This window comes from Macaca nemestrina, chromosome 19, assembly GCF_043159975.1.
Source record: "Macaca nemestrina isolate mMacNem1 chromosome 19, mMacNem.hap1, whole genome shotgun sequence".
Lineage (NCBI taxonomy): Eukaryota > Metazoa > Chordata > Mammalia > Primates > Cercopithecidae > Macaca > Macaca nemestrina.
The window spans coordinates 47,639,065-47,664,885 of NC_092143.1; the positions used below are offsets into that span (position 1 = coordinate 47,639,065).

The 25,821-nt window shown below is 37.2% G+C and overlaps 1 long non-coding RNA gene across 1 annotated transcript in view; it reads right to left on the reverse strand.

Annotated features, from left to right (window-relative positions):
• Nucleotides 1–25,821, reverse strand: part of LOC139360155 (uncharacterized) — a 122,369-nt gene that overhangs the window by 36,055 nt on the left and 60,493 nt on the right. Inside the window, exon 2 of the long non-coding RNA XR_011617326.1 lies at nt 9,921–9,991. This is a non-coding gene — a long non-coding RNA (uncharacterized lncRNA). The remainder of the gene's footprint in view (nt 1–9,920; nt 9,992–25,821) is intronic.

Consider the following 25,821-nt stretch of genomic DNA (forward strand, 5'->3'; position numbering starts at 1 on the left):
GTTGGCTTCTCCTGTATTCATGTACACCTCAGTTAATGACAACTCCTCTCTCCCAGTTGTTCAAGGGAAAGTATACACAACAACAAGCAAACAAAACTAGCATTGAGCTTCACCTTCAAAATACACCTAGAATTTAACCACTGATAACGATTCTGCTCCAAGCCAGAATCCTTTCTTGCCAGTATTTCTGCAAGTCTCCTCATTACTCTGCTTCTGCTCTTGCCAGCATATTATCTGGCCTCAATGCAGCAGGTAAAATGATGATGTTAAAACGCGTCAAATCTTGTCACTCTGCTTAACAACCTCCAGTGGGTTGCCATTTTATTTTATTTTTTTATTATTATTATACTTTAAGTTCTAGGGTGCATGTGCATAATGTGCAGGTTTGTTACATATGTATACTTGTGCCATGTTGGTGAGCTGCACCCGTCAACTCGTCAGCACCCATCAACTCGTCATTTACATCAGGTATAACTCTCAATGCAATCCCTCCTCCCTCCCTTCTCCCCATGAGAGGCGCCGGTGTGTGATGTGCCCCTTCCCGAGTCCAAGTGATCTCATTGTTCAGTTCCCACCTATGAGTGAGAACATGCGGTGTTTGATTTTCTGTTCTTGCGGTTCTTGCGATAGTTTCCTGAGAATGATTGTTTCCAGCTGCATCCATGTCCCTACAAAGGACACAAACTCATCCTTTTTTATGGCTGCATAGTATTCCATGGTGTATATGTGCCACATTTTCTTAATCCAGTCTGCCACTGATGGACATTTGGGTTGATTCCAAGTCTTTGCTATTGTGAATAGGGCCGCAAGAAACATACGTGTGCATGTGTCTTTACAGCAGCATGATTTATAATCCTTTGGGTATATAGCCAGTAATGGGATGGCTGGGTCATATGGTTCTTCTAGTTCCAGATCCTTGAGAATCGCCATACTGTTTTCCACAATGGTTGAACTAGTTTACAATCCCACCAACAGTGTAAAAGTGTTTCTCCGCATCCTCTCCAGCACCTGTTGTTTCCTGACCTTTTTTTGTTTTTTTATTATACTTTAAGTTCTAGGGTACATGTGCATAACGTGCAGGTTTGTTACATATGTATACTTGTGCCATGTTGCTGTGCTGCACCCATCAACTTGTCAGCACCCATCAACTCGTCATTCACATCAGGTATAACTCCCAATGCAATCCCTCCCCCCTCCCCCTCCCTATGATAGGCCCCGGTGTGTGATGTTCCCCTTCCCAAGTCCAAGTGATCTCATTGTTCAGTTCCCACCTATGAGTGAGAACATGCGGTGTTTGGTTTTCTGTTCTTGTGATAGTTTGCTAAGAATGATGGTTTCCAGCTGCATCCATGTCCCTACAAAGGACACAAACTCATCCTTTTTTATGGCTGCATAGTATTCCACGGTGTATATGTGCCACATTTTCTTAATCCAGTTTGCCACTGATGGACATTTGGGTTGATTCCAAGTCTTTGCTATTGTGAATAGTGCCACAATAAACATACGTGTACATGTGTCTTTATAGCAGCATGATTTATAATCCTTTGGGTATATACCCAGTAATGGGATGGCTGGGTTATATGATATGGTACTTCTAGTTCTAGATCCTTGAGGAATTGCCATACTGTTTTCCATAATGGTTGAACTAGTTTACAATCCCACCAACAGTGTAAAAGTGTTCCTATTTCTCCACATCCTCTCCAGCACCTGTTGTTTCCTGACTTTTTAATGATCGCCATTCTAACTGGTGTGAGATGGTATCTCATTGTGGTTTTGATTTGCATTTCTCTGATGGCCAGCGATGATGAGCATTTTTTCATGTGTCTGTTGGCTGTATGAATGTCTTCTTTGGAGAAATGTCTGTTCATATCCTTTGCCCACTTTTTGATGGGGTTGTTTGTTTTTTTCTTGTAAATTTGTTTGAGTTCTTTGTAGGTTCTGGATATTAGCCCTTTGTCAGACGAGTAGATTGCAAAAATTTTCTCCCATTCTGTAGGTTGCCTGTTCACTCTGATGGTAGTTTCTTTTGCTGTGCAGAAGCTCTTTAGTTTAATTAGATCCCATTTGTCAATTTTGGCTTTTGCTGCCGTTGCTTTTGGTGTTTTAGACATGAAGTCTTTGCCCATGCCTATGTCCTGAATGGTACTACCTAGGTTTTCCTCTAGGATTTTTATGGTATTAGGTCTAACATTTAAGTCTCTAATCCATCTTGAATTAATTTTCGTATAAGGAGTAAGGAAAGGATCCAGTTTCAGCTTTCTACTTATGGCTAGCCAATTTTCCCAGCACCATTTATTAAATAGGGAATCCTTTCCCCGTTTCTTGTTTCTCTCAGGTTTGTCAAAGATCAGATGGCTGTAGATGTGTGGTATTATTTCTGAGGACTCTGTTCTGTTCCATTGGTCTATATCTCTGTTTTGGTACCAGCACCATGCTGTTTTGGTTACTGTAGCCTTGTAGTATAGTTTGAAGTCAGGTAGCGTGATGCCTCCAGCTTTGTTCTTTTGACTTAGGATTGTCTTGGCAATGCGGGGTCTTTTTTGGTTCCATATGAACTTTAAAGCAGTTTTTTCCAATTCTGTGAAGAAACTCATTGGTAGCTTGATGGGGATGGCATTGAATCTATAAATAACCTTGGGCAGTATGGCCATTTTCATGATATTGATTCTTCCTATCCATGAGCATGGTATGTTCTTCCATTTGTTTGTGTCCTCTTTTATTTCACTGAGCAGTGGTTTGTAGTTCTCCTTGAAGACGTCCTTTACATTCCTTGTAAGTTGGATTCCTAGGTATTTTATTCTCTTTGAAGCAATTGTGAATGGAAGTTCATTCCTGATTTGGCTCTCTGTTTGTCTGTTACTGGTGTATAAGAATGCTTGTGATTTTTGCACATTAATTTTGTATCCTGAGACTTTGCTGAAGTTGCTTATCAGCTTAAGGAGATTTTGGGCTGAGACAATGGGGTTTTCTAAATATACAATCATGTCATCTGCAAACAGGGACAATTTGACTTCTTCTTTTCCTAACTGAATACCCTTGATTTCTTTCTCTTGCCTGATTGCCCTAGCCAGAACTTCCAACACTATGTTGAATAGGAGTGGTGGGAGAGGGCATCCCTGTCTTGTGCCAGCTTTCAAAGGGAATTTTTCCAGTTTTTGCCCATTCAGTATGATATTGGCTGTGGGTTTGTCATAAATAGCTCTTATTATTTTGAGGTACCTTCCATCAATACCGCATTTATTGAGCGTTTTTAGCATGAAGGGCTGTTGAATTTTGTCAAAGGCCTTTTCTGCATCTATTGAGATATTCATGTGGTTCTTGTCTTTGGTTCTGTTTATATGCTGGATTACGTTTATTGATTTGCGAATGTTGAACCAGCCTTGCATCCCAGGAATGAAGCCCACTTGATCATAGTGGATAAGCTTTTTGATGTGCTGCTGAATCCAGTTTGCCAGTAATTTATTGAGGATTTTTGCATTGATGTTCATCAGGGATATTGGTCTAAAATTCTCTTGTTTTGTTGTGTCTCTGCCAGGCTTTGGTATCAGGATGATGTTGGCCTCATAAAATGAGTTAGGGAGGATTCCCTCTTTTCCTATTGATTGGAATAGTTTCAGAAGGAATGGTACCAGCTCCTCCTTTTACCTCTGGTAGACTTCAGCTGTGAATCCATCTGGTCCTGGACTTTTTTTGGTTGGTAGGCTATTAATTATTGCTTCAATTTCAGAGCCTGCTATTGGTCTATTCAGGGAATCAACTTCTTCCTGGTTTAGTCTTGGAAGAGTGTAAGTGTCCAGGAAATTATCCATTTCTTCTAGATTTTCTAGTTTATTTGCATAGAGGTGTTTATAGTATTCTCTGATGGTGGTTTGTATTTCTGTGGGGTCGGTGGTGATATCCCCTTTATCATTTTTTATTGCATCTATTTGATTCTTCTCTCTTTTCTTCTTTATTAGTCTTGCTAGCGGTCTATCAATTTTGTTGATCTTTTCAAAAAACCAACTCCTGGATTCATTGATTTTTTGGAGGGTTTTTTGTGTCTCTATCTCCTTCAGTTCTGCTCTGATCTTAGTTATTCTTGCCTTCTGCTAGCTTTTGAATGTGTTTGCTCTTGCTTCTCTAGTTCTTTTCATTGTGATGTTAGAGTGTCAATTTTAGATCTTTCCTGCTTTCTCTTGTGGGCATTTAGTGCTATAAATTTCCCTCTACACACTGCTTTAAATGTGTCCCAGAGATTCTGGTATGTTGTATCTTTGTTCTCATTCGTTTCATAGAACATCTTTATTTCTGCCTTCATTTCGTTGTGTACCCAGTAGTCATTCAGGAGCAGGTTGTTCAGTTTCCATGTAGTTGAGCGGTTTTGATTGAGTTTCTTAGTCCTGAGTTCTAGTTTGATTGCACTGTGGTCTGAAAGGCAGTTTGTTATAATTTCCGTTCTTGTACATTTGCTGATGAGTGCTTTACTTCCAATTATGTGGTCTATTGTGGAATAAGTGTTTTGTGATACTGAGAAGAATGTATATTCTGTTGATTTGGGGTGGAGAGTTCTGTAGATGTCTATTAGGTCTGCTTGCTGCAGAGATGAGTTCAAGTCCTGGCTATCTTTGTTAACTTTCTGTCTCGTTGATCTCTCTAATGTTGACAGTGGGGTGTTGAAGTCTCCCATTATTATTGTACGGGAGTCTAAGTCTCTTTGTAAGTCTCTAAGTACTTGCTTTATGAATCTGGGTGCTCCTGTATTGGGTGCATATATGTTTAGGATAGTTAGCTCTTCCTGTTGAATTGATCCCTTTACCATTATGTAATGGCCTTCTTTGTCTCTTTTGATCTTTGATGGTTTAAAGTCAGTTTTATCAGAGACTAGTATTGCAAGCCCTGCTTTCTTTTCTTCTCCATTTGCTTTGTAGATCTTCCTCCATCCCTTTATTTTCAGCCTATGTATGTCTCTGCATGTGAGATGGGTCTCCTGAATACAGCAAACTGATGAGTCTTGACTCTTTATCCAGTTTGGCAGTCTGTGTCTTTTAATTGGAGCATTTAGTCCATTTACATTTAAGGTTAAGATTGTTATGTGTGAACTTGATCCTGCCATTATGATATTAACTGGTTATTTTGCTCGTTAGTCGATGCAGTTTCTTCCTGGCCTTTACATTTGGTCTTTACATTTTGGCATGTTTTTGCAATGGCTGGTACAAGTTGTTCCTTTCCATGTTTAGTGCTTCCTTCAGGGTCTCTTGTAAGGCAGGCCTAGTGGTGACTAAATCTCTAAGCATTTGCTTATCTGTAAAGGATTTTATTTCTCCTTCACTTATGAAACTTAGTTTGGCTGGATATGAAATTTTGGTTTTAAAATTCTTTTCTTTAAGAATGTTGAATATTGGCCCCCACTCTCTTCTGGCTTGTAGAGTTTCTGCCGAGAGATCTGCTGTTAATCTGATGGGCTTCCCTTTGTGGGTAACCCGACCTTTCTCTCTGGCTGCCCTTAAGATTTTTTCCTTCATTTCAACTTTGGTGAATCTGGCATTATGTGTCTTGCAGTTGCTCTTCTCAAGGAGTATATTTGTGGCGTTCTCTGTATTTCCTAAATTTGAATGTTGGCCTGGCCTACTAGGTTGGGGAAGTTCTCCTGGATGATATCCTGCAGAGTGTTTTCCAACTTGGTTCCATTTTCCCCCTCACTTTCAGGCACCACAATCAGACGTAGATTTGGTCTTTTTACATAATCCCATACTTCTTGCAGGCTTTGTTCATTTCCTTTTCTTCTTTTTTCTTTAGATTTTCTTCTCGCTTCATTTCATTCATTTGATACTCAATCGCTGATACTCTTTCTTCCAGTTGATCAAGTCGGTTACTGAAGCTTGTGCATTTGTCACATATTTCTCGTTTCATGGTTTTCATCTCTGTCAGTTCATTTATGGCCTTCTCTCCATTAATTATTCTAGTTATCAATTCTTCCACTGTTTTTTCAAGATTTTTAGTTTCTTTGCGCTGGGTACGTAATTCCTCCTTTAGCTCTGAGAAGTTGGATGGACTGAAGCCTTCTTCTCTCATCTCGTCAAAGTCATTCTCTGTCCAGCTTTGATCCGTTGCTGGTGATGAGCTGTGTTCTTTTGCAGGGGGAGATGTGCTGTTATTTTTTGAATTTCCAGCTTTTCTGCCCTGCTTTTTCCCCATCTTTGTGGTTTTATCTGCCTCTGGTCTTTGATGATGGTGACGTACTGATAGGGTTTTGGTGTGGGTGTCCTTTCTGTTTGTTAGTTTTCCTTCTAACAGTCACGACCCTCAGCTGTAGGTCTTTTGGAGATTTCTTGAGGTCCACTCCAGACCCTGTTTGCCTGGGTATCAGCAGCAGAGGCTGTAGAAGATAGAATATTGCTGAACAGCAAGTGTACCTGTCTGATTCTTGCTTTGGAAGCTTCCTCTCAGGGGTGTCCTCCACCGTGTGAGGTGTGGGGTGTCGGTCTGGCCCTAGTGGTGGATGTCTCCCAGTTAGGCTACTCAGGGGTCAGGGACCCACTTGAGCAGGCAGTCTGTGTGTTCTCAGATCTCAACCTCCATATTGGGAGATCCACTGCTCTCTTCAAAACTGTCAGACAGAGTCGTTTGCATCTGCAGAGGTTTCTGCTGCTTTTGTTGTTGTTGTTGTTGTTTAGCTCTGCCCTGTCCCCAGAGGTGGAGTCTACAGAGACTGGCAGGCCTCCTTGAGCTGCTGTGAGCTCCACCCAGTTGGAGCTTCCCAGCGGCTTTGTTTACCTACTTAAGCCTCAGCAATGGCAGGCGCCCCTCCCCCAGCCTTGCTGCTGCCTTGCAGTTAGATTGCAGACTGCTGTGCTAGCAATGAGGAAGGCTCCATGGGCATGGGACCCTCCCAGCCAGGTGTGGGATATAGTCTCCTGGTGTGCCCCTTTACTAAGACCCTTGGTAAAGCGCAGTATTGGGGTGGAGTTACCCGATTTTCCAGGTGTTGTGTGTCTCAGTTCCCCTGGCTAGGAAAAGGGATTCCCTTCCCCCTTGCACTTCCCAGGTGAGGTGATGCCTCGCCCTGCTTCAGCTCTCGCTGGTCGGGCTGCAGCAACTGACCAGCACTGATTGTCCGGCAATCCCTAGGGAGATGAACCCAGTACCTCAGTTGAAAATGCAGAAATCACCTGTCTTCTGTGTCGCTCTCACTGGGAGCTGGAGACTGGAGCTGTTCCTATTCGGCCATCTTGCTCTGCCCCCGCCATTTTTAATTAAATAAAAGGCAAAGTCCTTTCTTACATCCCCAAATTTATTTCCTGATCTTCTGTTTTTCTGTCTTTTCTTCTTTAGCCATATGGGCTTCTTCTTTCCTGTTCATTGAATAAACTGGGCACACTCTTGCTCAAGGCCTTCATACTTTCATGTCTCCTTGCCTAAAATTCTCTTCATACAAGTTACCATGACTAGAATATATTTGCATGCAATATGTGTCACCATCCTTACATGGTTACTCAAAAATTACTTTCTAGGTGAGTTTTTCCCTGTCTACCCATTGAAAATTTGAAACCCAGCCCACCCATCATTAAACAATACAGGTCTTGCACTGGTGTAACTTTTCCTTCTTATTACTTATTACCAATGTAATGTGTACTCAACTCATTGTCTCTTTTCCCTGCTAAAATAATTGCAGGTAATTTTGTTTATTATTTTCACTGCTGTATGCTCAATGACAAAAAGAGAGCTGGTAAATAGTAAGTGCTTGATAAATATTTGCACAGAAGTGTGTGTGCATGTATGTGTATACACACATACATGGTTTCCTATCACAATATCTGACATATGTACGAGTTCAATAAATTTTTTGTATTATATTAAAATTTACTCCTTGGGCTGCTACTAGATATTCCATGATTAAGAAATTTCAAAAGCATTTGGAAATGCTGGATTAAACAAAGTTATGCTGCTTTATTATCTTTGTATTGATGTCAGGATATCTCTGCATTTTTATTATGGGAATAGAAATCGACAAATTAGAGATATGTGATTCAGTCTTTCTTAAGCTTCTGTGAGAACAGAAACCTTTGTGAGTGTAGCTTCTCATAGTATTTGTGATCTACTGGTCATACTCTGAAATGCTGCTCTAGTCACTTTAGTGTTACACACAAGAAATGGTAGTGAAAGAGGATAATTGCTTTAATTTCACTTGGAGGTCATTTTCTAAAACAGTAAAGGAACTTGGGGAAAGCATACAACTGGAAACACAGTAGGATTTCTGGATCACTATTTTTGAAATCAGAAAAATAAACCTATGTCAAGGAGTGCAGTTTATACACACCCAAAAGAATGAGTTTGGTAGAAAGCCAGCAGATTTAAAAACAAACAAACAAACAATCAATCAAACAAACAAACAAACAAAAACCAGCACTTGAAATTTGAAGAGGAAGGAGAATACAGAAATATAACTGTAAAAAGGGCATGATAGAGGGGAGCAGGAATGATCAGTGAAGAACCAACAGCAGCATCACAGCTTATCAGAAATACTGAAAATAAAATAATAGAGGAGGAGATTTAGACCCAAAGGTTTCCATAGATGTGGACAGAGTGTGGGTAATAAAGTAATTGGAAACAATAACATATTTGTAAATTCCTTAGCAAAAAAAAAAAGTACTCTCCTGAACTTATATAAATTTGGTTAGATATTATCTGTGTGGTATCTTAAAATGTTGAAAAGAAACAAGCTTACTAGAATTAGAGGGCAATAACAAGAAAATAAATGTGTCAATAAAACTTCCACCTCTTGAGCTTCATCTTAGAGGAGAAGATTTGAACAGTATGAAAGAAGAGAATATCAACAACTGCAATGTTGGAAGTAGACACTAGGCTACCTGAACTGTGGGGCATCTGCTCTGAAATGTGTATTCACAGTGGAGTACATAGATACATCCTGCGCCCAGAAGACAGCAGTGAGTGACAAGAGGAGACTCACGTACGTGGATGACTGTTGGAAGTCTCTAAAAGAAAAATCTAACAAACTCTGAACTTGCCTTCCTGACAATCTCAGCTCTCAGGAGGGCCTAAAAAGGCAATGAGGAGAACTGCTACTCTGAAATTAATTTTGACTAACAAGGAAGAACTGCTTGGTAAAGCAGAAGTGACAGACACCCAAGGAGAAAGTGACCATGTCATCTCAGAGTTTATAATAATCTAAGAAGGGAAGGCTGAGTATAAGAGCAGTATATTGTAAATGCTGGTCAAAAAGATTTAAAAACATTTCAGAAAGCATGGCCTCTGAAAGAAAAAAAAAAGGCTAACAACGTAAGTGTGTGAAAGGGAAAAAAATGAACAAAACTAAATTGGTAGTAAAAAATGACTACCAATATAAGAGTGTGAAAGGAAAAAATAAACAACATAAGTTCAACTTATTAATTAATATATAAGTATATACATATACTATGATATACACATGTATACATTATATACTACACTAGCAGATATAATGTATGACAGTTTAGGTTACATATACATTTGATTATTAGGCAATTTTGAAGTAAATTTTTTTTGTTATTTATAAATTATGTACTTGATTTTCTCAGAAAAGGGATTGAATTAAGGTCATTGAGTAGCAAAGTTAATTCTTTTAACTCTGTCTATTGTTCTTGAAAAAACATTTCTCTCTATAAACAATACTGCCTCTTACAGATGATTTTATGATTACCTTGAGACGTATTAGAAATAAAAGCAACATATACAAAAGATGCAGAAGCATGACATAAAATGATGATAAATTAATAAAAGAGAAAAAACTGGAATGAATTTGTGCTTTTATGCCAAGAGTAATTAAGAAAACACAACACTCTTAAATTTCTAAATAGAACAAGATAAAGAAGGAAGTCTACTGTTTAAGAACAGATGGTGTCATGTTAATAAATACTAGAGCAAGCAACATTCTTCAACTTTACCTGCTCTGTACTCAATCCAGGAAAAGCTTTTCGTAATTGGATGAGGTAGAATACATATGATGATTAATGACCTAAAAAGTAAAAGAGAATATGAAATTATTTAGTATCTTTAGATGAATTCAAGTTTCCAGACCAAATGAATTAAATCTCAGAGAACTAAAATAATTTGCAATTGTAATTATAAGACTATGATTGAAAATCCTTAAACAATAATGGAGAATAGAGTTTGTATCAGGAAACTAGAATTGGGAGCAAAACATATACCAAAAATGTGGGTAAGGTGAGTCACCAGATTCTGTAAAATACAAACTGAAAAGATAAGGAAGAAAGCAATTAATTTCATACCTTTGCATAACCTTAGACTAATATGAACACATTAATAGAGTTAGCTAGGAAAGCAATGGTGATCATTAGGAGTCTTCTCAGGTTCTCTAACACATGATTATCTCAAACTTGTTTCAGTTAATAGTTAAAATAGTTTGATAGAATATTTAGATTGCTAGATAAGAAAATGGTGTTATAGCATGACTCTGAATTTCTGGACATGTAATATGGTGGGAAAGAATTGACTTCTGAGAATTCTATACAAATGATTTTCCCTTGCCTTTTCCTCCAGTGTGCACAATGAATTACATTTATGCTTATCAGTGATACTTGCAGGTATTCAAATTTACTCAACTTTTATTCAGTGACTTTTTGGAATACTTGAGAATTATATCACATCAATAGAGAAACAGCCTTTTTAACACAATCTTTTATATTTATTAAAATATACACTACATAGAGGATAGTCCCCCAAGTAAAAGTGTGTAATTCAATAAATTTTCAAAATTGACTACATTTCTGTAACCAGGAAACATTAAGAAATATGTTTCCAGACTCCAGAAGCATTATATGTGGTCCTTCCCAGTTACTGTGCTTCTCCAGAGAAATAAAGTCCTAATGTTTAACAGCATAAATCAGCCTTGTCTGTTTTTACACTTATAAAATAGAAAAACACAGCTACACTCTTCTACATCTGCCTTCTTTTGTTCAATATTATGTTTGAAAGATTCAGACATGTTGCTCCTTATGGCAATGGCATATTTGTTCTCACTGGCGTATAGAATTTCTTCCTATAATTATACCATAATTTATATATCCATTGTACCAGTGATGGATATTTGAGTTTTTTTCTAGATACGGCTATTGTGAATTGTCCTGCTATGGACATATTTGTACAAACTACCAATGCTTGCACAAAATGAAATGTATAATCTCAGTAGTCTGATATCTATTAAAGAAATTAAATTCATAGTTTAAAACTTTCAATACAAAATGAAAAGAAATAATGCCACACTGAAGATCCACTGATGACTGCTTAAGTTCATGAGTAACTCTTAAAGGAGAAACATAATACTTGTATAGTCTCAGAGTATCTCACCCCAAATATTTATTAGTTGCCATGTTAGCTTCAACAAATGTTAAAACATTCCTCAGTGGATGGATTATTTTCCCTCTGCTTGAGGGTGAGCTGAGATAGTGCTTTGCCTCTAATGAATAGCATACAGGCAGGGAAAAATAGTAATTTTGTACAGAAACTTGCAGGATACCACCTTAACCAAGTGATCAAGTTTTATATCAATAGCAACACATATCAGCATCATTTATCCACTGATATGATGTGCCAACAACATAACATCTCTGTGGTTTTCTACCCTAAAATCCATAAGCCTAAGCTAAAAATGAGAAAGGAAATTTCAATTGAGGGTCATTCTAAAAAAAAATCTGTTCAGTATTCTTCAACAGTGTCCAGGTCGTCAAAGTCAAAGGAAAACTGAAAAACCGTCACAGATTAGAGGAGACCACAACTAAGTTAGTGTCTGGGATTGGATTCCAAAACTAAAGAAGTACATTAGTAGAAAAAAATGAATGAAATCCAAATGAAGTTGATAGTTTAGTTAAAACTCTTAGTTTAACTCAGAATTTAATGTTAGTGTTAATTTCAAGGTTAATTTCTTAGTTTTGGTAAATGCACCATGGTTATGTAAAACGCTAATGTTAGTAGAAGCTGAATGAAGAGTGTAGGAGAACTCTGTACTATCTATTAAGTCTAAGGTAGTTCAACAAAAGTTTTTAACAGAGGAAAATGATTGTAAATTTCTTCAGAAAGTGAAAAACAATACATGTTCCAGTATCTGTTTTCTTGGAAAGATTTTGGTAATAAAGGTCTGTTTCTCTTTTGGTATGTCCTTGAGTCCTTAGAGTGGTATTCTATAGACTGTGAGGTAATGTGCATGTTTGAGTGGCAGAGATGTGTACGGAGAAGTTCCTTTCTAAAGGATCCCTACAGTGGCATTGCTTGTACCAGAGCCTACTAATCGTTTATGAATATAGCTAGTGCTGTAACCCTTCTTACCATAAGAGCTTAAAATCAGTTCTGCCATCTTCTTTAATATTCTCCTATCTTTTCTCCAAAAGAGTCTGTATACTCAGTCCCTTACTCCGCCAGCCGGTAGCAAAAAACCTTCCTTTCAATTAAGCTCATGTAAACAGCATAAGAAGGTGTCATAAGTTCCAGAACCATCCAGCATCTATTTTGATTTAGCTAAAGCTTCTTATTACAATGTACATTATCAGGGACATTTAATTAATTAGTTAGTTAATTAATTTGCATTTTACAGGCATGTAACCAACGAAATCTTGTAAGTTAGAAAGAACCGGCATTGCAGTATCTTTTAACTGATCAGAATTTTACAATGTTTAAAGTGAGTTAACCCTAGAGCAAAATAAAGGCACTCAAAAAACAAAACGTATTGAGTGATTTTTCACTTCTCATGTTATCTTCAACTGAAATAGATGCAAGCAAATTTATATTAGAGCAATAAAGCATCACTATATAAACATTAAATAATTCTAGGAGATGTTAACAGCAGCCTTTAGTAGCACGAACTGAGCAGGACCAAAGGGAAGTTTTGAAAGTTAATGCTGAATTCTAATAACAGGCTAAAACTCAGAACCTCTGGATGGATAGTTTTCCAGTGAGCAGGCTTTTTAAGGAAAATCTTAGAGGAAGGTAAGTTGCTTAGGATGGGGTTATCAGGTAGCTAGTTTTGAAGGTACTGTGACAATAATGAAATTGGGCTTTATTGTGGACACCCATGCATTATCCAATTACAAACGTTCCTGGGGTGGGAAGGGCTGTACAATTGAGTGTAAGACATTGTTCTAAGTGCTTTATGTATCTATGCAGTCTATCCTATAATTATACTATTGGAGAAATGGAGGCTTTGAGAAGGAACACAAGTGGTAAATTGCTCAACCAGAATTTGAACCTAAGCAGCGATATTCAAGACCTGTTCCCTAATTCTCCATGTGCCCTACATCCCAAATAGGTCTTTATCTTTCTCTCAGAATCGTATGGCAAAGGCAATCTCTATCCTGAATCAATAGTGTTCATACAGGGGCCTCAATTTTCAAATTGCTCTTTGCCTCAGTAGCCTTTTGAGAAAGATGCTTTTCCTGTAATAGATATTTGCTTTGTATCATAGGATGGAGGAAATGCTCAAAGAATAGCATGAAATAAGAGATATCAGAGTGATTTGTAAATCTTCAAGTAATAAGGACTGTTAAGATATAATTTTGGCCTAATAAGGGAGCTACCTTGGACATTGAGAGGAAAGGTTTATGGTGAATAAGAAGCTTTCTGAGAATAAATAAAGCATTTAGAGAAGGGCAGAGGCGTTTACACTAAGGGCATCATTATCAGTTAATAAGTAAAGCTTATAGAGACCCCATGGCATTGCAGGTTGTTCCTGTTACATATTGAGAGAAATTTATTCATCTGAAAAATCTAATCTACTAGGTAAAATTACTTTGCTTCCCTTACAAAAAAAAAAAAAAAAAAAAAAAGGGAGGGACTGCCTTATAAATACAGAGGTTGATTTTTATTTCTACTGCATGTGCCATTAGAAATTAGGATTCCTTTATGAACTAGAGAAACTTTAAAAACCTTGCATTAGTACCAAGTAATTAAAATATACAACTAAGCCTAAATCATATGAGCTGAAATGAATTGGAATCAATGTCTTTTTTGATTAAGTGCCAGAGCTGCTCAAGAACAAACTAATGAATACACTAACTAGAGTGCCAGTAACAGCTGATTATAGTGATGATTTTGCAATTTAGCACTGAAAGACCTGGTATCTGAATATCCATGGGGCGAAGAATTTTTATAATTATTTAAGAAGAGTCCCTGGTCTATCTTTCTGGCAGAAATGTTTCAGAGATAGAAGGTTGATTGGCAAATGATTTTTATCTGACCAGCATACCTTATGCAGCCATAAAGGAAAGGGAGGAAAAAAGAAGCCCATCTTTATTGATTACACGTATTGAGACAGAATAAAGAGAAAATATGCCTTAATATATCTTTGAATTTTCTCCATCAACACCTACTAGCAAATATATTAAAATTCATAACAGCAGCTATTTTACGAATCAACCAATCAAATGAATGGGTTTTCGTTCACTCAAATGGTTACTTCCCCCTTAGTAGTAACAACTGCTAATTTCTAGTAATAGATTCCATCATTCTTCAAGTCCATTTTCACCCTCAATTCCCATATCCAGGCAATTACTGAACCCTCTTAATTCTACTTTTTAAGTAGCTTTAGAGAACACTTCCTTCAACCTCTCGTTATTGTCAATGCCTCAGATAAAGCCCCATCTTTTACAAGTCACCGATAGCCTTATCTTTTCACCACCCACTACCTTGTCCTTACAGTTGCCCCTAGCATGCCATCAGGTTATGTTCTAATCTAGAACATCCAATGATTTATATCACCGATAAGATACATACATCTTCGAGGATATAAAGGACTTTATAGAGTGTGGTCTTGGTTTCTCTAGCACCGTGTCATATACCACTGCCCTACTGCACACTCTGAACCCATAGAGTTGTTCACCATCCTTCAAGCCTCAAATATGATATGGTGTTGCTTATTTATACCTCTGGTCCTTACTGATATAGAACGTCCTCACTCCATTTGCTAAACACTTCAGTACCGACTCCAAATTTTCAACTACTTAGTCTTTTAGTTTTCATCTTATATTCATGCCCACCAAACCCACCATGAGCCAACCACTCATTCCTAAGCAAGATATTCACTTCACCTTCCCATTTGTACAGTAAGAAGTAATCCCTGTTTTGCTCTTTCAGGTTTGCAATATCTTATATAATCTTGTACTTGATGAATCTGCTTTCTCATTATATTTACATTTTGTTGCAGCTCCTTCAAAACTTATAAAATCTTGAGAAGAGGAACTGTGGCCCATCGCTGATCATTTCATCTATTAAGTGATCTCTTATTGTCTTATAATAGGAGATGTTCTGGAAACATGCATTGAATCAAAGTGGTTTTGAGGAAGCATGAAAAGAAAACAGGATGGCATCCTTTTGGCACCATTTCTTATGCTATAATAAGGATTCCTTCTGTTTACACATAAAACAAAAGAGTTTAATCACCCCAGCAATCTTTAACTTGGTAATGAAGGCCATAAATTAAATTTTAAGCAAAATTAAAGAAGATGAGATGAAATATAAAACAAAAACATCATCAGAATCTGCCCAGGAAACAATATTCTTGACACCAAACCATGACATTATGGGGCTCAGTTGTTTGTTTCTAGGGCAGTCCCTTGTTTTATGTCCCGAATAGCATTTCCCTAAATAAAACTGCATGGAACAAAATGCCATTATGATTTCTAACATTCATTTCCAGTGAAGTTCTTGTTAGGTTGCAGCCATAACTATGATGGAAGGGGTGTGAGGAGAGCCCACTGCAGTAATAACTGTGTCTTCATACATCAAATCAGGGGATTATAGGACGAGCTTCTACATGGAACAGGAAACTAACTGGAGGGGTAACACTCACCAAGCTGGCTTTAAAATGTGACAGGAAATAATCAGAAAGCAAATGTTCTCAGATATAAAAAGTTAGGGTAAAGGTAGGATGCTTCTTATACATATAAGAAGGAAATCTTTTTTTTTTTTCTTTTGTGTAACTGCTTCCAACAGGCATCACTCTTTGTTAGCAGCTGACTTATGAACCCCAGGAAAGTGAATTTGCTCTAAAAGCATGCAAGCATCTTTAATGTCTTGTACACATACAAATCTCTGTGTCAAAATCTCTAGGACACAGAAAAGGCGGAAGGAAGACCTCTAAGGCTCTTGAATATAATTCCACTGTCCCTTCTCTTTAACACTATATTCAATGGCTGAATCACAGAAAATCAAATTTCTTAAAATCTCTCAGATTAGTCCCCGATTCTTCTTCCACATTGCTATATCTTTAACCCATTTAGTCTCTCTTTTCTGCGTTCACTTTCCACCTGATATCCCTACCTTCCATATTGACTTCATTCAACACAAAGATGTCACTATTACATTTTTAAATGCCCAAAGAACCACATCATTTCCCAACTAAAAAATTTGTATGTGATATCTACTGCATCGACAAGGAAGTCCAACCTCTGTAGCAGAACACATGAGGCCAATCAAGATCAAGATGATCAATAGTTTCAATGTCTCCCTTTCTCCCTCATTGGCCTCTACACTCCAAGAACATTAGATTAAAAAGAATATTAACCTACTGTGTTTTCCCATACATGCCACCTTCTTTCCAATTTTCTTGCCTCCTAACTGAACTTCCTGGTTCCATCTTTACCCCTGCTATAGCTTAAACTAAACTTAGAATGGCAATAAGAGAGATCAACTTAAATATGAGTTATAGCATGTCCTCCCTCTGCCAAAATCTTACACTTTTCCATTTATCTTACTGTAAAGTCAATGTTGTTACAAAGGTCTAACATGCTACAAGACGTTACCTCTCACTACTATTCTGACCTTATCTACAATCACTCTCCCCTGTTCACTTGCTGTTCCTTGAAAATTAATAGGTTTACCACAGAGCTTTTGCACTTGCCGTTCTCTCTGCTTGGAAGGCTCTTCCTCCAGACATCCCAATGTCTCACTCTCACATGTCCTCCCTGTCTGCTCTAAAGGCCTCTCATCATAGAAACTTTTGCTGACCACCCTGTTATCTGTCATAGATATATATTGTGTTTATTGTTTATCTTCCTACCATCAGAATGAACATTTCATGCAACCAATAACCTTGTATTATTTACACTGCTCTATACTCTATACAAGCTTTCCAACACATAGCATGTGCTCAACACATTTTTTCAAATAAGAAAGCCTTTTTACTTGTTCTTTTCCTGATGCCTGTCTTGCTAACTGTTGTTTGTTCCCCCAGAGCTTATATGTCACCTTCCCTGTAAAATCACCTCTGTCCAACAGAGAGTTAACTATACTACCATCGTATTTTTCTACTGTTTCTGTCTGTATCTAGCTCTTTGTTGGTGGTGAGGGTGGAGGTGGTAGGTGGGTGGGTTGCTTTTGTTTCCCTTTGAGCCTCTGCAATAAGCTGAAGACTCTTGGAGGATATATACTGTGTTTTATTTGTCTTTTGCCAAATATAAAGCATTTGGCTTTACCAAATATAAAGCATTTGGCTATTTTTTAATTGCATGGACTAATTGTGGATATTTTAATTGCATGGGCTAATTTGTGGCTATATACTGTGTTTTATGTGTCTTTTACCAAATATAAAGCATTTGGCTTTACCAAATATAAAGCATTTGGCTATTTTTTTTTAATTGCATGGGCTAATTTGTGGATATGATTAAGTAGAAAACAGGAATACCTACTTAATTGACCAAGCTTGTAGCTGTTACCACTTCTTCTCTTTCCATGAAACAAGGGAAATCACAGAGAAGAAAAGAAGAATATAGATAGAATTTGCCTTGCCAGAAGCATGTATTCAGCACCACCCTCTGACTGAGATCTTAGGATTTCCAAGGCAACCCAAAGTACTGCCTCACATGGAAAGGTTAGGGACAATAGCTTTTGAGATTCTCTTTACAAGGTGAACACCTGCCTGAAAGGTGCTGCCCATTTATCAACCCAAAGAAAAGAGGATTATCCTCAGAAACTTTCATGACTATAATAAGAAGAGCTCTGAACTGTCCTTGGGTAATATTGAGGCACAGATGTTTAAACAATTCTTTGCTAAATGACTGAAGCTCCCTTGCTTCAATCAAATGTGGGAGGGTAATGGAGGAGTTGCCTTGAAGCCTGGCAAAGACAGGCCTTTGAGCTCCCCTCCTAGGTCTGGGTTCTAACCTCCATGTGAGTGGGAGTTACAGCATAGTTTAATTATGCAGATGGAAAAGATCAAATGAAACTCTTAGAAAGCATGGAGACTTTTGCTGTGCTTGGGGACAGAAGAGTTTCTCAATCCCCTAGAATGTTGATACAGGAGGAATTGTCCTCTTTATTTATCACAATCCCACCGATTACTGATCTGTGGAGTTAGAAAGTACCTTCTTTTAACCAACATATCGTTGCTTCTTACTGTTTTCTTGTTAACACTTGAGAGACAGAAGCAAAATCTAAACACTACGAAGTAATCTGTCCTCATTTTTATGCCATGATGACATAAGATGGTATCATGTTTTCCACTACACAAACATTTGGAGGGCAACCAATGAGTACTTCATCCACTTACGTACCAAAGAGCTCCATTATGAAGTGGTTACCAGGAAATACAGCCAACCCCTAAGTTTTAGGCCTTTTCCTGGTTTCGAAAATATATTTTATGTCACTAACATTAGTCTCACAATTTGGCAACATAATATGCACGTTCAAACCATGAAAAACAGATAGGGGGTGGCTGAGAACTTTGAAGCTGAAATAACTATAGACTTCACAAAAACTCAAAAAACAAAAAATAAGCAACACATACACACAAAAAGTGGTTGCCCATTTGGCCTGTATAGAGGACTTTCAGGAAAAAAATAAAGGTTATTAATTAGGAGAGATTTATTGAGCAGGTTTCCTTTAGGAAATAAAGAGAATTATTTGTGTAAAAAATACCCTTTCCTGGTGCTGTTACAGACCAGGACGTACATAGAAAAGAAACATGATTCAAATATCTGAGTTTGGGTTGAGAGCAGTGGCCAGCAGATGTAAGAAGGTCTCCAAGCAAAGAAAAAAAAAAGTTGCTTTTAAAGTAATACTCTCTTTTGCTTCATCCTTCATAAAACAAATGCTAATTTTGTTTTTAAGCTGCCAGTACATAGGGAAGTGATCCGAATCCTCTATACCTTTGAGAGATTTTCATGCTTTACATATTTCAATTCGACTTAAAATATGTTGCAATTGCCAAACCTCACATATAAAATACATTCAACTCAGGGTAACATTAGTACACTGAAAACTGCATTCTAATTAATAAATCAGAGCCTTAACCACTGAAACATCATCACACATATGAGATGGCAATAGTGAGAACCATTAAAAGTAGTAGCATGCTGTCACCCTTCCAGGAAATATGGAAATATGCCTTTTTGGGATTATTGGTCTACATTATTTATCAATGTTTGGCTTTAATATATGGATTTACTCAACAATGAATGAATATCATATTTCTCCTAGAAGATACAGCATTAATTTGTGATCTTGAACAAACTGTCAATAGGATAACAAGCCCACTAGGGGGGCGTGCAATCAATAATTTGTATCCAGTGATTTCTTCCCTTAGGTTGTTTTGGAGAAATATTGCATTCTCATTTTCACTCTTGCTCATAAGCACAAAACAAGCAAACACAGAACTTACAAAAAATTGAACAAAACACAAAATACTTTTGGTCTGACAAGATTACATTACAAAAAGCAAACTATTAATACTTTTATCAATGTATTAGAATGTGGCAGCCAACTCTCGTTCCATCTCAAAACCAATAAATATACATAAAATGAAAATAAAACAAACAAAAATATCGGTTCTTAGAGAAATCATTGAAAATATGGACATTTCCCTAAGCCACTAGGTTATACTATGGAACAGGAAACAAACAAAATAACTGCTGATGTAAGCGTCACTTCCTTCTACCTTCATTCTTACTTCCTCCTCATCTCTTCTCCCCATACCTCTAGGTTGGGACCTTTATTTCCGTGGTCTTATGCTTTAACCTCAGCCAAAATTCTTTCAAAAATGTGTATGCTCCTAAGATAGATGATGCTCCTGTTACCAGGGTTGAGCTCCCAAGCCTGAATGCCTAGCCTGGATTTTATCTTATTATTATTTTTTTAATTTTGTGGGTAGAAAGGATGTATTTTTATGGGGTAGGTGAGATGTTTTGATATGGCCATGCAAAACATACATGAAATAAGCACATCATGGAGAATGGGGTATCCATCCCCTCAAGCATTTATCTTCTAAGAGACAAACAATCCAATTACACTCTTCAAGATATTTTAAAATATATGATTATTATTGACTATAGTCACCATATAGTGCTATTATATATAGTAGGTCTTATTCATTCTGTTTGTTTTTTATAGTAGAAGGATGGTTATGAGCCTGGATTTTGAATCTCCAGCCTGGTGTCACTGATGTCACCTTCCTTGTATTAGCTAGTTTTTCCTTGCATGAAACTGGATGCCTGGACTCAAGATACCTCTCAGGACAGCTCTTCTCTAGCTTTACTCCCAACATTTGCCAGGCCAAATTCTACAAGTCCAGTAACTGCCCATATTTCATGTTTTGTGTGTGTGTGTGTGTGTGTGTGTGTGTGTGTGAGAGAGAGAGAGAGAGAGAGACTAACATTTTCATCTGGAGCTAGATGAAGTCAAGGCATAAATGCAACAAACAGGTCACAGTGATTACAGAGTCTTTACTTATTGAGACCAGGGAACACAGTTTCGACTTGAGCCCCCAAAATATGGCTGTCCTACTTTCTCTCACCCACACTCCTAGTCTAGGCATCAAGAATCACAGGAGGAAGAGCTGACTTTGTAGGGTAAAGTAGCTTCATATTTCACTCCCCCATCCCCCCACCAAATACAAACAAATCAGCAGAAGACGTGTTAGGCAAGTAGACAACACATGATCCACAACCTTTGACAACTGATGTAAGCCAATAGAGAAATGTGGAAGATTGAGTACCAGTGTCAGGATCTCAACATCTCACAAGTGTAAAATTTGATTTACTATTGTATAGGTTTGAGCTGAATGAAGGGAAAGGTTAAGAATGATTTTCTCAAATTTACTTGGCTCTTCCACCTTCTTATTACCTTGACATAAATGTGGTTGTTACTATTTATTTACTTCCGACTTGAATCTGACCACAAATAAATTGAAGAAAAGACACATTCAAAGAGCCAGCAAGATCCCTGCTGCCCCAGATTAAACCTAAACAGGACTGAGATAAGACTTCTGACTATTTTGTAACTTCTGTAACATACACACACACACACACACACACACACACACACACACACACACGAAAATGTATATACACAGAGTAGTTACTTTGTAAGCGATTTTTTTTTTTTTAAAGGAATCAGTGTCTTTTTACTTTCATTTCAGTCAGTTTGGGTTGCAAGCAATAAAGACTCACTGAACTTTATTCCAATGAGAATCCACGTAAAATAATTCCAGGAAAAGATGAATACTCTGGATTAATGCACAGCAGACACCCCAGTGAAGTGGAACTATAAGAAGGAATTGCAGCAGAGACAGATAGTAGATTTTCACTCCCATCCAATGCCTTTCGAAGTGTGGTCCCTGGGTCAGTAGGATCAGCCTCACCTGGGAACCTACCTTCCAATGGATATTGATCCACCACCCTGTAAGGTTTGAAAATTACAGCTCTAGTTCATTGCCATTATTCATATGACTCAACTATTTTCTCTAGATTTGTTTCACAGCATCTTGAGAGAAGTTGCATTTTTATAATGATTGGGGCTATATAAGGTCAGGGGGAAAATGAATGCATTTTGGACTATCTAAATCAGAGAGATGGACATTTCCAAGATCGCAAAGGTATAATACAAGTATTCTAAGGAAATGCTTCATAAGAAGAAATGATTTTTGGATTAGTCTCTCTTGAAACACTGGATAATGAAGAGTTTACGATAATGGAAGAGCGTGAGCCATGTATCCTTGTAACAGAAACTCTCACTTCCTTCATTGCAGAGGGCTGTCTCCAAGAGAGGAGCTGCCTTTGATGTGTGGGAAGGACTGCCCCTAGGGGAAAAATACATTTGACAGGCACATATTTTAGAAATGTTTTGCAGGTAAAATTATCATCCATAAAATCATATTAACATTTCAAATATGCGACTCTCCAGAATTCAAAGATGTAGTCTCCGGAGAGATTTTCCTTCCTTGTAGAGGGAATATTTTTCTAGAACAGAAACAACATGATTTTCTCCAAATTCTGTAACCACACCCCTATTTCTATTTTAAAGGCAAACTTTTAACAAGTTGAGGGGTTCTGATATAGGGTGATAACAAGAGGCCGAAGACAGGGGGAAAAAGATGCTTTCAGTATTACAACTTCTATCTAAATGACAAAAAATAAAGTGCCCACCCCAAGATCTCCATGGGATCATTCAGAAAGCTTGTAAATAAACATAATTATGATGACGCAGAAGACCAGAGTCCTAGCAAACCTTCAGCTCTACACAGCCTTGCTGTTCAACATTCAAAATTGCTCATTTCATTCCCTTTGATCACCCTATAAATGACAGATCAATCTGGCATGGTATTGCTTCATAATGGATATAAAACAATCAAAAAGAGTGTGATTACCAACAACTAATATCCAGAAAATTAACAGGATAAGGAAGGAACACAACCTAGGTATGGGCAGTTTGGGCTTCTTGCGTAGGTCCCAGAGCACACAGCATAAAGGCAGCTGCTGCACTGTTGCATAAGTGACTGTGTTGTGTATCTCGATGCCAGTTTCAGTCATTAGTTTTAATGTGCATTTTTTTTGTTTAGTTAGTATTTCTGACATCTATTTTGATGAGCCTATGTTTTTATTAGACTGAATTCAGGAGAAGCAAAATGAACATATTCAAGTTTAGTTATATAAACACAGATGGACTTTATTATTGTTACTAAAATACTATACCCTTCTTTATTCCAAATATTTATTCCAATACCAAATATTCCCTTTCTTTAAATGGCTGATGTCACACTATTTGCTAACTGAAAAGGCAAAATTGCTTAGGTCGCCCATGTTAGTAGAAATGATCATTTTATCTGCCATTCACAGAGTGCCCACCATGTGCCAAATACTGCCAAGAAATTGTCATTCATTACTGCTAATCCTAATAAATATGTAATGTGTTATTATCTCTGATAATACCTATTGGTCTCCAGCTCTACACATCTACTGGATTATGTGTACAGCAACGTTCCTTCAGTGCATAAATATTTACATTAGGCCTCTATTAGGTGTTAAACACTATTTGGAATCTTACTCTTGTTCAGCATACCTCAAGTAATAGATAATAAATGCAGCAATAATGCTATCTAGAAAATTACCACAGGATAATGGAGAGTAAATGAGTAGCTACTTTAGAGTAGTGGTTAGAGAAAAGTCTTTGGGAAGGTGAGACATAAGCCGAGACCTAAGTAACTAGGGAGAACCAGTTATGCAAAAGACAGGGGTTTTCTAACAAAGAACAGCTAGGTTAATTACACTAAAGTAGAAACATCTTTTTGGATATACAATAAACATCTAAGTTACACACACAATAAGATTTTATTTTACTTACTTTTTAGGAATTTAATTTTAATTTTAATTTTTGTAATTGACAGATTGTCATACATATTTATGGGGTACAATTTTATGTCTTGATTCACATATATGTTATATAATGATCAAATCAGAATATTTATCATTTATCATGCATTTATCATTTCTTTGTGGTGAAGACTTTCAAAAGGCTCTCTTCTCACCATTTTATCGTATATAATACCTTACTGTTAAATATCATCACCCCCACTGTGCAATAAAACACTATAATTTATTCTATCTAATTGTAACTTTCTACCCATTTGAACCTACTAGCTATGCGACTATCCTCCTCTTCCCTTCACTCATTCCCAGGCTCTGGTAGCCTGGTAACTGTCAACTCTCTGCTTCTATGATTTTTTTTTTTTTTTTTTTTTTTTTTTTTTTTTAAGATTCAACATATGAATGAGAGCATGTAGTATTTGTCTTTCTGTGTCTGGCTTATGTCATTTAATATGTCTTTCATGTTCATCCATGTTGTTACAAATGACAGAATTTCATTCTTTTAATGGCTAAATACTATTCCATTGTGTATATAAACCACATTTTGTGTGTGTGTGTGTTTTTGTTGTTAGACATTTTGGGTGATTTTGTATTTGGCTATTGTAAGTAGCACTGCAAAAACATGGAAGTGCAGATATCTCATCGACATATTTTATTCATTTAGATAAATATCCAGTAGTAGGATTGTAGCTCATAATAGCTCCAGTTTTTAATTTTTTGAGTAATCTCCATACCGTTTTTTCCTAATGGCTGTGCTAATTTACAATCCCACCAACAGTGTGTTTGTGTTCCCTTTTCTCTACATTCTCACCAACACTTGTTTTATTTTGTCTTTTAGAGTACAGCCATTCTAACTTGAGTGAGGTGTTATCTCATTGTGGTTTTGATTTGCATCTCCCTGATGATTAGTGATGTTAAGCATTTCTTCATGTACCTGTTGGCCATTTGAATGTCAGTCCTCAAAGAAATGCCTATGTTAAGCATTTCTTCATGTACCTGTTGGCCATTTGAATGTCAGTCCTCAAAGAAATGCCTACGCAAATCTTTTGCCCATTTTTTTCCTTTATTTTTTATTTTTTGTTTTTATTTTTTGAGACAGGGTCTAGCTCTGTCACCCAGACCAGAGTGCAGTGGCATGATCTCGGCTCACTGCAACCTCCACCTCCCAGACTTAAGGGATCCTCCCACCTCAGCCTCCCAAGTCGCTGCGACTACAGGCATGCACCACCATGCCCAGCTAATGTTTGTATTTTTAGTAGAGATGGGGTTTCACCATGTTGCCCTAGCTGGTCTTGAACTCTGGAGCTCAAGCGACCCACCTGCCTTGGCCTCCAACATGGGAGCATGAGCCACTGCCTTTTGCTTTTTCACTCTTGAGTTGTTTTAAGTTCTCTGTATCTTCTGATTCTAAGCCCTTGTCAGATGTATAGTTTGAAATTATTTTCTCCCATTTTGTAGGTTGTTTCTTCACTCTGTTTACTGTTTTATTTGTTGTGCAAAAGCTTTTTAGTTTGAGGTAGTCCCATTTGTGTTTGTTTTTGTTGCCTATGCCTTTGAGTTCTTGTTTAACAAACCCTTGTCCAGCCCAATGTTGTCATGTGTTTCCCATACGTTTTCTTATAGTGGTTTCATAGTTTTGGATTTTATATTTAAGTGTTTAACCTATTTTGAATTTATATTTATATATGGTGAGATAGGGGTCTAGTCATTCTTCTTCATGTGGATATCCAATTTCTTCAGCACTATTTACTGAAGAGACTGTCATTTTTCCAATATGTGTTCTTGGCCCTTTTGTCAAAAATCAAAAATCAATTGGCTATATATGCCTAAGTTTATAGTGTTTCTAGGCTCTCTATTCTATTCTATTGGTCTATGTGTCAGTTTCTATGTCAGTATCATGCTGTTTTAGTTGCTAAAGCTTTGTACTACATTTTGAAGTCAGGTAGTGTGATGCTTGCAACTTTGCTTTTTTGTTCAGAATTACTTTGGCTAATTGGGATTGTTCGTATTTCTATATAAATTTTAGCAGTATGTTTCTCTATTTCTGTGAAGAATGTCGTTGATATTTTGATAGAGATTGCATTAAATTGGTATATTGTTTTGGTAGGAGGCCATTTAATAATAATCATTCCAATCCGTGAGCTGGCATATATTTCCATTTATTTGTGTTTTTCAATTTCTTTCATCTATGTTTTATAGTTTT